At 40.1% G+C, this 15,890-nt stretch overlaps 1 protein-coding gene across 3 annotated transcripts in view; it reads left to right on the top strand.

Annotated features, from left to right (window-relative positions):
• Nucleotides 1-15,890, top strand: part of rasa2 (RAS p21 protein activator 2) — a 61,433-nt gene that overhangs the window by 3,893 nt on the left and 41,650 nt on the right. The window lies entirely within an intron of this gene.

Raw genomic sequence — 15,890 nt, 5'->3', positions numbered from 1 at the left:
TGGGTTATCCATATTTACCCTACCATAGTGAGACCTTTAGGCCGGTGATCAGTAAGCCAATGAATTTTGACAAAATATTTTCATTATATCTATTTAATATCGCATGCGCTTTATTTCAGTATTGGATTTCCCTTTTTTTTTTTTTTTTAACACCTCTACACTTAGCTCACTGGTGTTAGACGAGCTCCTCATCATTGGACAAAATGGACTTTCATACGTCTTCTCTTGAATGCGTGTATGTTTGCATTAAAAACATTTTTCCAAGTTGCTCCAACTGGATGAGGGCAAATCCTGCAAACACTTGCAGTCATTGAGTTTGGAGATGATTATCAGTGTATTCACATACAACACACAACCAGGCATTAGACCTGTCACGATAATTACGTCATGGACATATCGTACAAAATATGGCCGTGACCCGGATCATTTTTGCTGACCTCGATATCACCCTTTGTGTTTACATGCGTGTTTGTTTACATGAACGAACATCACCAACATTTTAACCATTCGCGCTGCCTCTGCCCTCTTGTCTGCTCTAGGGCCGTCAAATGAAGATTCGAACCTCGCATGTTCGTCGAATTTAAGATAAAACACACATTCGAACGCAAATTTAAAATGTGTAGCAAGCACTGGTCATGTCGTGAATACGCTCTTTCCCTAACAGCGCACGGACAAAACACGGACAATGAATAACTAAAGTGTAAAGAATGCACAATATTGTATTATAATAGTGTACTCATTATAATGTTTTTGTAATGTATTTCAGGAGGTCTGGTTTTCCCAACAAGGGCGGTTTCACATCTATTTGTTAATATATATAATGTGCGAATATTTGGTTGAATTTTTGCATTTTCTTGTCAACTAATATGCCGCTGACGAATATTCTATGCCATTTTTCGTCAGAAGATTAAAAACTATTTTTTGAACGTTCCAATTCCAGTGTCTGAATATTCATAAGAGTTAAAAGATCTCAAACTATTATCATAATATATTATCATAATATCACTGGCATAAAATGACAATCATTTAATTTATTGCAATTATTTCTGGGACAATATATCGTGCAACAAAAGTAGTTAATGTGACAGGCCTACCAGGCATGTGGTAGTATAAAATATCTTTTAATGTTTTTAATAGTGGCCACTTATATATGTCAGAGTACACGTTTGTCATGTTCGTCATGTTCACGAGGCTGTATAATGGTCTACGGGCCATTGTTTCGAAGCATGTGTGTCTCATAGTTCTGTTCATGAAATACATGGCAGTAGGAGTCATCACTTGGACCAGGGATCACGGCATCAGATCATGAGCACAAATCATAGGTTTTAATTAGGGCTGCATCAGGACAGGTAGTGATCTTGGGTAACGGTCCGAACATCGTGCTCGTTTACTCATTAAAAAAAAAAAAAAAAAGCCCTGATACCACACGAAGTAAGCATAGCGTACATTATTGCACTAATGAACAGATGACATGAAATAACAGCGATCTGGATGTATCACAATTAATGATGGCGAATCAAATCAAAGCAGACCGCAAACAGTACTATACAAGTAACCTGATGGAACGTCTTACAGTATGATGTTTGAACAGTATCTCTAATAGAGAGCTTGAGAAGGCATGAAGAGCAGTGAGCATAGGCACTAAAAATGTGCGCAAGAAAGCATTAAGTGTGAACACACCAAGGTGTTCGCAAACACAGAGAAATGTTTGCTTGTTAGAGCGCTAATTCTGTGAGCACTGAGACATTGGCACTTCCTTTCCTTTCCTTTCGACTCGCTTGTCAGCATCTGAGCTTTGCTTGCAAGTCAAGCTCAGGTTGGTCATGCTTAAAGATACAGTTTAAACACCCAGCATAAACCGCACTAAAGAAAACGTTCCATGATGCCCCTGATCGATACTAAGTAGAATACTCATTTTGGTATAACTATTGGTATCAAAGAGGATCAAAAACATGTACTCATTCTGGAAGAAAAAAAAAAAGTTTATATTTTAGGCTATGTTTTTTGTTTGTTTGTTTGTGTGTTTGTTTGTGTGGTTGTTTGTTTATTTAAACACCACTACTTATCGGAAGGTCATGAGTTAAAATCCCAGCACTTAACCCTCAACTGCTCTGTTGTATAAATGAGATAAATGTAAGTCGCTCTGGATAAGGGGGTCTGCCAAATGCCATAAAATGTAAATGTTTGTTTGTTTGTTTGTTTTGAGAAACAATTCTGTGTTTGTAATCGTGCAACCCCACAACAGCAATTCCATGCCTGCACTTTCCATCTGTTTTATAATCAGAAACATTTCTACACCACTGGTGATATCAGTGTATTGGTGTATTATAGTTGGTTGGTTGGTTGGTGGAGGTGGTGATGAAGCTGGATACGCTATAATGTGTTGGGTCGATGCACTACCACGTGTGCAGTTAGCGTACAAAGTGAGTGGTGAGTGTGTTTTAGACTGCCAGCGTGTCTGTGTCAGAGTGTGTTGGTTGTTCAGAGAGTTTATTGCTCATTACAGTGTTACTGATTCATGTGTTAAGCCTCAATCTTAGCCCCTTCCGAGTTAACCGTCTTCCTCGTAGTGAACATTTTCGTTACTGCTCTGATTAACCGTTATATTTTTTTGTTAGTACGTTTACATTATGGTTAAATCAGTGTTGATATTTTTCCTACAGTCCCTTTCCTGTGCTGTGCAAGGTATATCCGTCTGTCAATCACTTAAAAGACAAAATCCTTCTTGTTTTGTTTTGTTTGGGGTTTTTTATTTTTATTTTTTTATACTAAAAATAAATTATTACTACCTGCTTCTGAAAGTCTCCCACGTTTTCTTTGTGCGTGTGTGTCGGGGGGCGGGCGGGGGGGATATTATTTCCAACAAATATTATGTTATATATCAGTTCCGGCTATAATCGCGAGAAAACACTGAAACACTGAGCTTTAATTTAGAAATATGTCACAATATAAAAGGAAAATGCTTGTTTCCATTTCCATTTCCTGTTGTGTGTTTTTATGGCCTGCAGTGAATGGAGTGTGTCATTTGGGACACATCCACAGTGGATTTACAATGGCAGTGTTTAATGGAAGTGTTTAATGGAAGTGTATAATGGAAGTGTTTGTGTTACCAGCACCACTGTTGAAGTGTGTGTGTGTGTGTGTGTGTGTGTGTGTGTGTGTGTGTGTGTGTGTGTGTGTGTGTGTGTGTGAGAGAGAGAGAGAGAGAGTGTTCATCGCTGTGTGCTGAGTGTATGACCGTGTGAAAGGTTGATTCAGTATTGAACTGAATGAGAGTGGTGAATGGCTCGTGTTCATTCACAAAATCACCTTTACAGTTTCATTATGAGTAGGAGAATATTCTGTGTTAACACCATTATCTTGTAGCCCTCTCTCTCTCTGTGTCTGTCTGTGTCTCACATTATGGTGATGCGTCAATTAGTTGAAAATTCAGGACTCACTCAGTACATTTACATGGACAACAATAATCTGATATTAACCCGATTAAGACAATACTCTAATTAAGAAACAACCACGTAAACAGCAATTATTGATTATCTTAATCTGACTAAAGTCATACTCGAAGTAAACACAAATCGAATTAAGACACATAGAGTATTCCTGTTTTAGCCGTATTATCAACATGCATTCAAAGCAACTCATATAAACACCTTAATTACAATATTGTTTTATTCAGAATAAGGTCAATAATTAGATTATTGCTGTCCAAACATAGTAAACATAGTCAGAGACAGTGCTAGCTCATTAAAGAGCATAAAGCATCTGAGACTTACTCTTAAAACTATGTTAGTAAATTTGTCAGAGCAACTCTTAGTGAGGAAGGGAAGTTAATCCTAAGTGGATAATATATAATAATAATAATAATAATAATAATAATAATAATAATAATAATAATAATAGCTGTAAGCAGCAATTAAGGGGGCCAAGCACTTTCAGGCCTCACCCCTTAGCGACAGAGGAAGACCAGAAGCCATTGGGACTATGAGTGCTTGTTCCCAGGGAGATACACTACATTTGATGGCAGTATGTCAAAGCTGTTGCTGAGATACTGCCTCACTTCCTTTTTTTTTCAGTAGCACTCCCAAAGCTGCAAATGAACCCAAAGCTTGTCTGATAATATATCTCATCGAAATTAATTAATCTTTTGAAGTTTGAATTTACACTTGTATATTTTTACAGGTTTCGTAATGTTTCCATTTTTGAAGGCCAACCCCATCCCCCTCCCCCGACATCCACATGTTTAATATCCCAGGTTCTACTTAAGTCTAATAAAGCTAGGGATGTGCCTGCTGCTTAATTTTTTAATATTCACATGTCTGAAAGAGTTACTGAACAAGAGTTAACTGTTCTGAGGAGAAAAAAGTTTTTACTGTGGTGTAATCAAGTATCGTTTTCACACTGCAATTAAGCCTGCTTCCTGTCTGTCACGGAGATGTGAATGTTTGTGTTTGCCAGATGTAATATTGAGAAATGATGAACAGAAATGCAGAAATATTAAACCCACAGCAAAAAGCTTGAATGGATATCAGCTCAATATTTCAGCATGTACCCTGCTGTAGCAGCTCAGGCGATTGAAGTTAAATGTAATTGGAATTGTGAAGATGTAATTGGATCAAAGAGTTTTATGTGATCACAGTGGTGATGGCGTTTTTATGAATTGGTTATATTTACTAAGCATCATTTCAGTGCTCCATGCGAGAGCAGCACCCGGTATATAAAGTGTGGTGGGGTGGTTGAGATGTGTCGCATGCAGCTTCACTTCTGGTGGAAAATGTGCTTATTCTGCAAATCAACTGGTGTCTGTTGTTGTTTTAAATTTGCTGTAAGTTTTGAAGGCGTGTCGTTGGAAATGTATTAGTTGTGCTTTTGTAAACCAAGAGCTTCGTATCTGACCACTCGCACTCAAGACTTTTCCCACACCTTCAACTTGTACACCACTGGCTGGCATCATAATACTGCCAGATACGTTTCTTGTTCATTTTTTTAAACTGTCTTTATGTGGAGATAGGGCAAAATTTCCGCTCAGGGATCTATAATGTCTGTTTGTCTAACTAATGAATTCAAATACTAGCGCATCAAACTGTTAACCTGGGAATTTGAATGGCGGTGCACATCCCTAATTGAAGCTTGGGTATAGACAGTAAACCAGTCTGTACAGGATTTCACTTTTTTATTTTTGTGAATCGGTACGTTTACATGGGTAACAATAATCCGATATTAACCCGATTAAGACAATACTCTGGTTAACAAACTACCATGTAAATAGCGATTATTGATGACCGTAAGTCATTTTGTGGAGTCTGTGTGCTTTGTTTTGCGGAAAACTACTCGAATTGGCAAAATCACACAAAAACCGTCTTTCACAGTGACTTTTGTTGGTAAACGAGACCTTTTAGCTGTACTCATATTCGACGTATATGAATCGAAGAGGGTTTTGGCTAAACGCGCGCTGTGATTACGTCACATGACGCGTCTCGGCCCAAATCTGCGGTAATTTCGAAGCTCCGACGAGTAATGCAGAGTTTTGCTTGATTTTGCGTTCATTTCTGCGATTCCAAGGGACGGATAAATCATTTTGCCTGATGTTCTACAAGGGCACGGAATAGTTGCCTGTCATTTATGTATCTATTTAATAATTAAATATAAACGAAACAAACCAAAGCAAAGTTCATTTTCAACAGACATTTTTTTTGTTTTGTTGCAGCTTCATCTCAAATAGTGTTTATAAAATATCCATCCATCCATCCATCCATCTTCTACTGATTACTCCTTCTTCAGGGTCGCGGGGGAACCTGGAGCCTATCCCAGGGAGCATCGGGCACAAGGCGGGGTACACCCTGGACAGGATGCCAATCCATCGCAGGGCACACTCACATACACACTCACACACCCATTCATACACTATGGACACTTTAGACACGCCAGTCAGACTACCATGCATGTCTTTGGACTGGGGGGGAGGAAACCGGAGTACCCGGAGGAAACCCCCACAGCACGGGGAGAACGTGCAAACTCCGCACACACATGGCCCTGGCGGGAATCGAACCCCAGACCCTGGAGGTGTGAGGCGAACGTGCTAACCACTAAGCCACCGTGTGCCCGTTTGTTTGTTTGTTTGTTTGTTTGTTTGATTGATTGATTGATTGATTGATTGATTGATTGATTGATTGATTGATTGATTGATTGATTGATTGATTGATTGATTGATTGATTGGACGGACTGTGCTGGTATTACAGCACCAGTGCTATTCTATACAGTAAATGGGAATCCATTTGGCATAGCTACAAGTATTCTTGCATGAATTTGGCTTAAAGATGGTGGATGTTTTGTTGATCCCTTAAAAACATCAGCGACAGAAAGACTATATTATGGGTGAATCAATTAAAACGTATCAATTAAAACTTATTAAAAGGTTATGTCTAAAGAAAACTTTTTTTGCTTTTATGCCAATGTATAGAAGTACTGTATACTAACAGAGTGTGATGCTGTTGTTCAAATGCTATACACATATATATATATCATATATATACATATATATGTGTTACACACGTTTAAAAGGAGATATGACCGCTCAGTCATATACCGTTACTGCTGACATATTTAAAATGTTCAAAAGTTGTGTTTACCTAAGAGGAAACTCCTGAATATGACGTGTTGTGCTTTGATGCGAGAAATAATCGCAGTGCATGTAAGAGTCATTCATGCAGATTTATTTCCGGCTGCCACAGCTGTGCCTTCAGCCATCGATGCTTAAAGTCCCTATTGGGACTGAGAGCAATGTGTGTGTTTTGACCGCGTCGTTTCCTGAAGGTACAAATGAACGGTGCTTACCTTTTCAGGTAGTGTATTACCTGTGGCGCATTCTTGTGCTGTTGGTTACTACAAAGCGTCGTGCTCTTTCGTTGCTGCCGGCTGCCCCTTTAGATTTTACAGCAAAATCCCCGGTCTATCTTCTCCTCATCTCAGTAAACTATTCTGATGAAATTCGAAACCACATAGGGGATTGAGATACGTCTAACATCAAATTTGTGCTTCGGTTTCCACACCCTGAGGCATTTTTTAAGTTTTTTTTTTTTTTCTTCCACTTGTATTCTAACCTTTTTCCTCTTAGCTCTAAATAATCTGAACGTCATTTCTAATAGAAATGTGATTACAGGTTTAGCCAGGTTAGCACTGTTAGCGTGGTGTGGTTAACAGAATTAGCAGCGTGTGATTAGCTGCTTCAGCATTATATGTTTAACCTGTGCGATAGGCAACATTAGGCTTGTGTTGGTGGAAACATGAAATTTGCTGAAGTAGTTAAATGAGCATTGCTTGTTTAACAAAATTAACGTCACTGAATTAGGAGTGCTAGTGCTAGCTGGCTTGTCAGATCTCCCCTATCATATAACAACCAGCCAGGGAGGGCGAGGGCTAACATGTGCTACCTTCAAGACGTGAAACCAACTGCCACATCTTTTCATACTGCTGTTCATACAGTGTCATGGGGCACTCGGAGGAAAGCACATTCTGCCTTCCTCCACATGCATGAGCTCACAGGATTGGCTAGTGTGACTGTGATGTATGTCACGCCTCCCACCCAGAGAGCACTGACAATTTTGTTCTCTAGACTCCCGTGCATGGATGGCTGTGACATCACTGGGATTTGAATTTGCGAGCTCTCAAGGATAGAGTAAATGCTTTTCTGTTGCACCACTCGGGAAAAGCGACATCCTGTGGTGAATTGTTTTGTTTTTACCCTATTTTTCTCCCCAGTCTTGTCATTTGCCAATTCATACCCGCTAGCTAACTCACCCCATCACATGACAACAACCAACCGGGGAGTGTGAAGGCTAGCTTGTGCTTCGTCCATTACACAAGTTCATGTTCCTAACCAGTTGTGCATGCTCAAAAAGTCATTAGAAGTCACCAGATGATGTCCTACATATTCATTAAATCATCATGATCGTTTGCATATCAAAAAAATATGGAAGAGGCTCAGAGTAGAATAGAATAGAGTAGAGTTTTATCAGATCAAAAAATAAGGAAGGAATGACAACAGACAGGCCAGTGTGGTGTGATACAGCACATTGCACTTTTTGAACAGTTTATAGTTACAGTGCATCCGGAAAGTATTCACAGCGCTTCACTTTTCCCACATTTTGTTATGTTACAGCCTTATTCCAAAATGGATTAAATTCATTATTTTCCTCAAAATTCTACATACAATACCCCATAATGACAACGTGAAAGAAGTTTGTTTGAAATCTTTGCAAATTTATTAAAAATAAAAAACCAAAAAAGCAAAGCACGTGTACATAAGTATTCACAGCCTTTGCCATGACACTCAAAATTGAGCTCAGGTGAATCCTGTTTCCACTGATCATCCTTGAGATGTTTCTACAACTAAATTGGAGTCCACCTGTGGTAAATTCAGTCGATTGGACATGATTTGGAAAGGCAAACACCTGTCTATATAAGGTCCCACAATTAACAATGCATGTCAGAGCACAAACCAAGCCATGAAGTCCAAGGAATTGTCTGCAGACCTCCGAGACAGGATTGTATCGAAGCACAGATCTGAGGAAGGGCACAGAAACATTTCTGCAGCATTGACGGTCCCAATGAGCACAGTGGCCTCCATCATCCGTAAATGGAAGAAGTTTGGAACCAGCAGGACTCTTCCTAGAGCTGGCCACACGGCCAAACTGAGCGATCGGGGGAGAAGGGCCTTAGTCAGGGAGGTGACCAAAAACCCGATGGTCACTCTGACAGAGCTCCAGAAGGACAACCATCTCTTCAGAACTCCATCAATCAGGCCTGTATGGTAGAGGGGCCAGATGGAAGCCACTCCTCAGTAAAAGGCACATGACTTCCCACCTGGAGTTTGCCAAAAGGCACCTGAAAGACTCTCAGACCAAAGATTGAACAAAGATTGAACTCTTTGGCCTGAATGGCAAGCATCATGTCTGGAGGAAACCAGGCACCAGTCATCACCTGGCCAATACCATCCCTACAGTGAAGCATGATGGTGGCAGCATCATGCTGTGGGGATATTTTTCAGCGGCAGGAACTGGGAGACTAGTCAGGATCGAGGAAAAGATGAATGCAGCAATGTACAGAGACATCCTTGATGAAAACCTGCTCCAGAGCGCTCTGGACCTCAGACTGGGGCGAAGGTTCATCTTCCAACAGGACAATGACCCTAAGCACACAGCCAAGATAACAAAGGAGTGGCTACAGGACAACTCTGTGAATGTCCTTGAGTGGCCCAGCCAGAGACCAGACTTGAACCCGATTGAACATCTCTGGAGAGATCTGAAAATGGCTGTGCACCGACGCTCCCCATCCAACCTGTTGGAGCTTGAGAGGTCCTGCAAAGAAGAATGGGAGAAACTGCCCAAAAATAGGTGTGCCAAGCTTGTAGCATCATTCTCAAAAAGACTTGAGGCTGTAATTGGTGCCAAAGGTGCTTCAACAAAGTATTGAGCAAAGGCTGTGAATACTTATGTACATGTGCTTTTTTTTGTTTTTATTTTTAATAAATTTGTAAAGATTCCAAACAAACTTCTTTCACGTTGTCATCATGGGGTATTGTTTGTAGAATTTTGAGGAAAATAATGAATTTAATCCATTTTGGAATAAGGCTGTAACATAACAAAATGTGGAAAAAGTGAAGCGCTGTGAATACTTTCCGGATGCACTGTAGATTTAATGCTGTGGAACGTTTGCGAGACAAGTTGGTTCTTGTTATCACTTATTTTATAATAACCATAAACCATAACCAAGTCATTCCTTCACCATTATCTCTTTTTTATTCTTTGTTAAACACTACTTTTTTTTAAAAAAAAAATCTGTTTAGTTTGTTATTAGTCTATATTATTAAGTCCCTGTGAACAAGCTGTTATTGTAGATACAATTATATATTAGGTAAGTGCATTACTGTAAAGCTATTGTTTGTTACAGTCCGAACTGCTGTCCAAGCCATGCTGTTACACAAAATTCACCCACACCATCTGACCAATCAGATTTGAGAATGCAATCATGTTGTGGTTGTAGCAACACAAACTAACTACTTACAGGTCTATACTATACTGGATAAGTACTATAATTTGTATTGAGAATCACTGAGAAGAGAACATTTTGATAGGTTGTTGGGAAGAATGGTGATCAGTGATTGGTCTTAGGGAAGAGTGGTGATCAGTGAATGGTCATGGGTAAGAGTGGTGATCAGTGAATGGTCATGGGTAAGAGTGGTGATCAGTGAATGGTCATGGGTAAGAGTGGTGATCAGTGATTGGTCATGGTTAAGAGTGGTGATCAGTGATTGGTCATGGGGAAGAGTGGTCATTAGTGATTGGTCATGGGGAAGAATGGTGATTAGTGATTGGTCATGGGGAAGAATGGTGATCAGTGATTGGTCTTAGGGAAGAGTGGTGATCAGTGATTGGTCATGGGGAAGAGTGGTCATTAGTGATTGGTCATGGGGAAGAATGGTGATTAGTGATTGGTCATGGGGAAGAATGGTGATCAGTGATTGGTCTTAGGGAAGAGTGGTGATCAGTGATTGGTCATGGGGAAGAATGGTGATCAGTGATTGGCCATCGGGAAGAATGGTGATTAGTGAATGGTCATGGGGAAGAATGGTGATCAGTGATTGGTCTTAGGGAAGAGTGGTGATCAGTGATTGGTCATGGGTAAGAGTGGTGATCAGTGATTGGTCATGGTTAAGAGTGGTGATCAGTGATTGGTCATGGGGAAGAATGGTGATCAGTGATTGGCCATGAGGAAGAATGGTGATTAGTTGAATGGTCATTGGGAACCGTGATAATCAGTGATTGGTTATTGGAAACAGTGGTGATCAGTGAATGGTCTTTGGGAAGAATGGTGATCAGTGAATGGTCATATGGAACCATGATGGTCAGTGATTGGTCATGGGAACAGTGGTGATCTGTGATCATTAGGAACATAGGCTCACCCAAGCACTCAGTCAGGCTTTACACAATGATGGTGACACACACACACACACACACACACACACACACAAAATCATATCTAGGGGCATTTTCTCTTTAATCCCAGCGAATCTACCTACCTAACACATTGTGATTCTCAGCTGTTCCAGAATGTTCCAACTATTTCAATAGATCACTAGAGTTCTACATTCTGAAGTCTACATTCTAGAACCCTGTAGATCTGAATGAGCACTCTCTGCTCTAATGTGGCTGTAGTAGGGGTGTGTGTGTGTGTGTGTGTGTGTGTGTGTGTGTGTGTGTGTGTGTGTGAGAACTTGTTTGTTCAGGCTTTGCCCTCTTGGTTTGCTACACTTCCGTTGCTATGCATACAGTGGCCCATGTTCGTTTCCCTCCAGATCGCACCTGTGTGTGTGTGTGTGTGTGTGTGTGTGAAAAAGAGTGAGATAGAGAGTTAACTGCAGGTCATTGGTTGCTGTCACACACTCCCTAAAGCTTTACTTCTGTGAGATTAAGCTTCCTCTGTGCGTGTATATGACATCACACAATCAACAGTGTCAGAAAGTTATGTACTGAGGAATGTGTGTGTGTGTGTGTGTGTGTGTGTGTGTTAGCTTAGATTGGTTTCTCTTCTAGAATTACCTGGAATAGAGAACTGCACTTGCATAGACAGAGGCATGAACTGAAATTATGAAACTCTAGTATCAGTACTGATGGGTGTGTGTGTGTGTATGTGTTAGGGGGTGTATAGACTAGTCAACTAGTCAATTAGATGCAGAATATTTCACTAGTCACTGCTGTGGGGATTCCAACTAGTCAGGTGGTGGGGGAAAAACAGCAAAGTATTTCCTTTTTGCTTTAATGGCACATTAGCCCTTTGATATGACTGTACATGGCGAGGTGACTGTGAGAACTACACAAGATCCCACTCAGCTGGTTTAGAGTCTGATCAGTGGGACATACCGGCTCAAAGAGGCCGATTCAGCTGTGTTTTCAGACACTATAAAACCCTCCAAGTTGCTGCTGTAGACATTGTAGCCTCCATCCATTTAGAAGCTTCAGGATTTCATCATCATTTAACTAGAACCAGCTCATCTTCACAAGCACATTTTCAGATCTGGTTCAACCTTAGAGTTGTTATTTTGCACAGATATCGCACTAACTTATTTACTTTTATAGTCTCAAAAATTCGACAAAGCAGGAAATGTAATTTGAAACCTATGTGTTGCTCATAACTGAACTGCAGTTTGAGGTGCTCTTTTCTGCACAAATTAAACAGCCTGAAAATGGGGATGTTCTGAAATAGTCTTTTGCTTTAATTACTTGACTAGTTTTTTTTTTTCGAATTACAGGTCGAGTAGTTGTTTTTTTTATGTTCTTTTCCAGGCGAGTACTGCAGCTTCTTTCAGTTGTTGTTTGTTTTGTGGCGCTTCTTCCTTCAGTCCCCTCTTCAGGAGGTGAACTGCTGCTCAACTGGGTTAAGGTCTGGTGATTAACACGACCAGTCTAAAACCTTCCAAATTTACGCCTGATGAAGTCCTTCATTGTGTTGGCAGTGTGTTCTGGGTCATTGTCTTGCTGCACAATGAAGTTCCTCCCAATTGGATGCATTTCCCTGTAAATTGGGAGAGAGATTGTTCTGTAGATTTCTGAATTCATTCTGCTGCCACCATCATGAGTTACACTATCAATAAAGATTAGTGAGCCTTTTCCAGAAGCTGCCAGTGTAAATCCCAAGCCATTACACTACCTCCACCATGCTTGACTGATGAGCTTGTATGTTTTGGATCATGAGCAGATACTTTCTTTCGCCACACTTTGGCCTTTCCATCACTTTGTTAGAGTTGTCATCTCTGTATTTTTCTTTGTGAATTCCAATCTGGCTTCTTATTGCTGATAAATGGTTTGCGTCTAGAGATATGGCCTCTATATTTCTGTACTTGAAGTCTTTTTCGAATGGTGGATTGTGATACCTTCACCCCTGCTCTGTGAAGGTTGTTGGTGATGTTACTGACTGTTGGTTTTGGGTTTTTCTTCACAGCTCTCACAATGTTTCTTTCATCAACTGCTGTTGTTTTCCTTGATCTGTTGAGATTAGGGTTAAGATTAGGTTTGGATATATATCCCTGGATCGTGCCCAGTGCTCCGGGATCAACTCCGCTTCCACCACAGCCATGATCAGGATAAACTGTTGCATCATTATATCATTTGCTCCATTCAAAAACATTCTGAAACAAAGAAAATCATGAGGAAGCAATTTCACTACCAGAGAAATGTAAAAATCAGCTTCAACTTCCTGTTCACTATATACACTCAGTACCTGTGTATTGAGATTCAGTCACACAGTGTACCCAGGTCTATCCAGGTCTATCTATGGTGCATAAGCACAGATATGTGTTTAATTTGTGTATATTCTTTTCAACTCAAAATATGGAATTTATTAAAACAAACGTTTGCTCAGATTTCTACAGTACGTACGTGTATATTTATGCACAGCTTTGACCATGTGTACACAAAGCACTCAAGTGGAAAAATGTGTTTGCTTATAAATCCACCATCATTGAGTGAGATTGTGCTCACGGTCCTGAATGCCACAGTTTCTCTTGGACCAAATGATCTAATTCCCCTCCAAGCCGCTAATGGCATTCTTCTTGCTGTTATGTTTACACATATATATTTTCCACTGTTGTTTTCCTTGGCTGTCTTGTTTGATGTCTGGTTGTTGGTAAGAACAAGTGTTCTCATTCAAGAAGTGGTTTATTTTTTTTTTTCAGAACATTCCAATTTGTTGTATTGGCTATGCATAATGTTTGTGCAGTGGCTCTGATAGATTTTCCCTCTTTTCTCAGCTTCAAAATGGCTTGCTTTTCTCCCATAGACAGCTCTCTGGTCATCATGTTGGTCTGTCCTTTTTAACAACAAATGTAGTCTTCAAAGGTGAAACCTAGGGCTCAGACCAAGAGTAGACATTTAGAGCTATTCATTCTTTAAACACTCAATTTAACAGGGCCCAGCTGGGCAGCAAGAAACATCTATCCGTCACATGTTCCAATATTTTTGATCACTTGAAAAATAGGTGGGTTCAAACAAAAGGTGCTATGTTCTACATTGTTTAACACATCTATATGTAAATATGAGGAAATGACCGCTGAAATTCTGATCTGTCATCTCATATTCATCTTTTGATCTCAAACCCAAATGTCTTGAATGTATAGCGAAAACAATAGAATTGGCCTTGCTGTTCCGATACTTTCAGAGGAGAAGGTACTATATTCACAATATATGATATTCACAATGTTATACTGATTCTTGAAGACATTTCTACTCAATTTACTACATTTTGAACAATTATCATCCTTAGTGTCCAAGTTAGAAATCAGACATTATATTTCTCTGTGTGCGTGTGTGGAGACTTGTATAGGAGTGAGCTCTTAGACCAGGAGATGCAGTGCACTACTCACGGTGTACGAGCTGTTATTGTAGCAAAAGTGATATCAAATCAGCTGGTTGGCTTTGGATTTGGATTTTCTTTTAATTTTCTAAATATCACAGCCTTACCTTCAACCAACACTCTCCACTAAAGTGTGTGTAATAATTATTGGTTTGTATATGTGTAATGAATAATGAGGATGCCTGACATTTGTTATTTGAGGTGTGTGTGTGTGTGTGTGTGTGTGTGTGTGTGTGTGTGTGTGTGTGTGTGTGTGTGTGTGTGCGCGCATGTTTTTTCTGAATCAGTGTTTTGCTGGAAGCCGCAGTGCATTCTGGGAGGAAGCGAATACTTCTCGCCTTTAACCACATCTTACACACGATGCACTTTAATACACACATCTATGCACACACAAACACACAGACACATACACATATAAACACAGAATAAGAATATCTGACAGTTTGGACACCTGCTTTTATGTGACAAAACCTGCAATTCTTATAATACCAATGAAAATAGCCAAGCGATTTCCTTTTGGTTATTGAGTTTAGGGTTAGGATTAGGTTTGGATATATATCCCAGGATCGTGCCCAGTGCTCCGGGATCAACTCCGCTTCCACCACAGCCATGATCAGGATAAACTGTTGCATCATTATATCATTTTCTCCATTGCGAAACATTCTGAAACAAAGAAAATCATGAGGAAGCAATTTCACTACCAGAGAAATGTAAAAAATCAGCTTCAACTTCCTGTTCACTATATACACTCAGGTGTGTATATACACTATATACACACTTGTGTATTGAAATTCAGTCACATGGTGTACCCAGGCCTATCCAGGTATATCTATGGTGAATAAGCTCAGATATGTGTGTAAGTTGTGTGTACGTTTTCAACTCAAACGACGGACGTACGTACGCCGTGTATATTTATGGACACCTTTGACCATGTGTACACAAAGCACTCAAGTGGAAAAATGCATTCGCTTATAAATCCACCATCATAGAGTGAGATTGTGCTCACGGTCCTGAATGCCACAATTTCTCATGGACCAAATGACCTAATTCCCCTCCAATCCACCAGAGGCATTCTTCTTGCTGTTATGTTTACACTTACTGCGTTTAGCAGATACGCTGATCCAAAGCAACTTACAGAAGAGCTTTGTAGTCTCTATAAAACACACATCCTCATGTTAGTTTACTAGGAAAGGGCCCGAGAATAATGTCAAGCTAAAACCCTGTTCAGGAAGTACGACATGAAAAGAAAACTTGCACGTCAAGGGATTTATTATTATTTTTTAAATAATTGAATTACGTGCTTGGTGAAGAGCTAGGTAGAGGTAGGTTCATTCCACCACCTGGACCCCAGGACTGAGAAGCATCTTGATGTTTGTCTTCCTCGTACCTTGTGGGATGGTGGGTCTAATCGAGGGGCGCTAGGCACCCAAAGGAAGTGATGTGCAGAGCAGGCTAGCAGTTAGAAATGCCATCAGAAAACGAATTC

This window comes from Ictalurus furcatus, chromosome 4 (genome assembly GCF_023375685.1).
Source record: "Ictalurus furcatus strain D&B chromosome 4, Billie_1.0, whole genome shotgun sequence".
NCBI classification, from domain to species: domain Eukaryota; kingdom Metazoa; phylum Chordata; class Actinopteri; order Siluriformes; family Ictaluridae; genus Ictalurus; species Ictalurus furcatus.
Note: the sequence above shows the minus strand (reverse complement) of the source record. Positions and strands in the feature narration are given on the sequence as shown.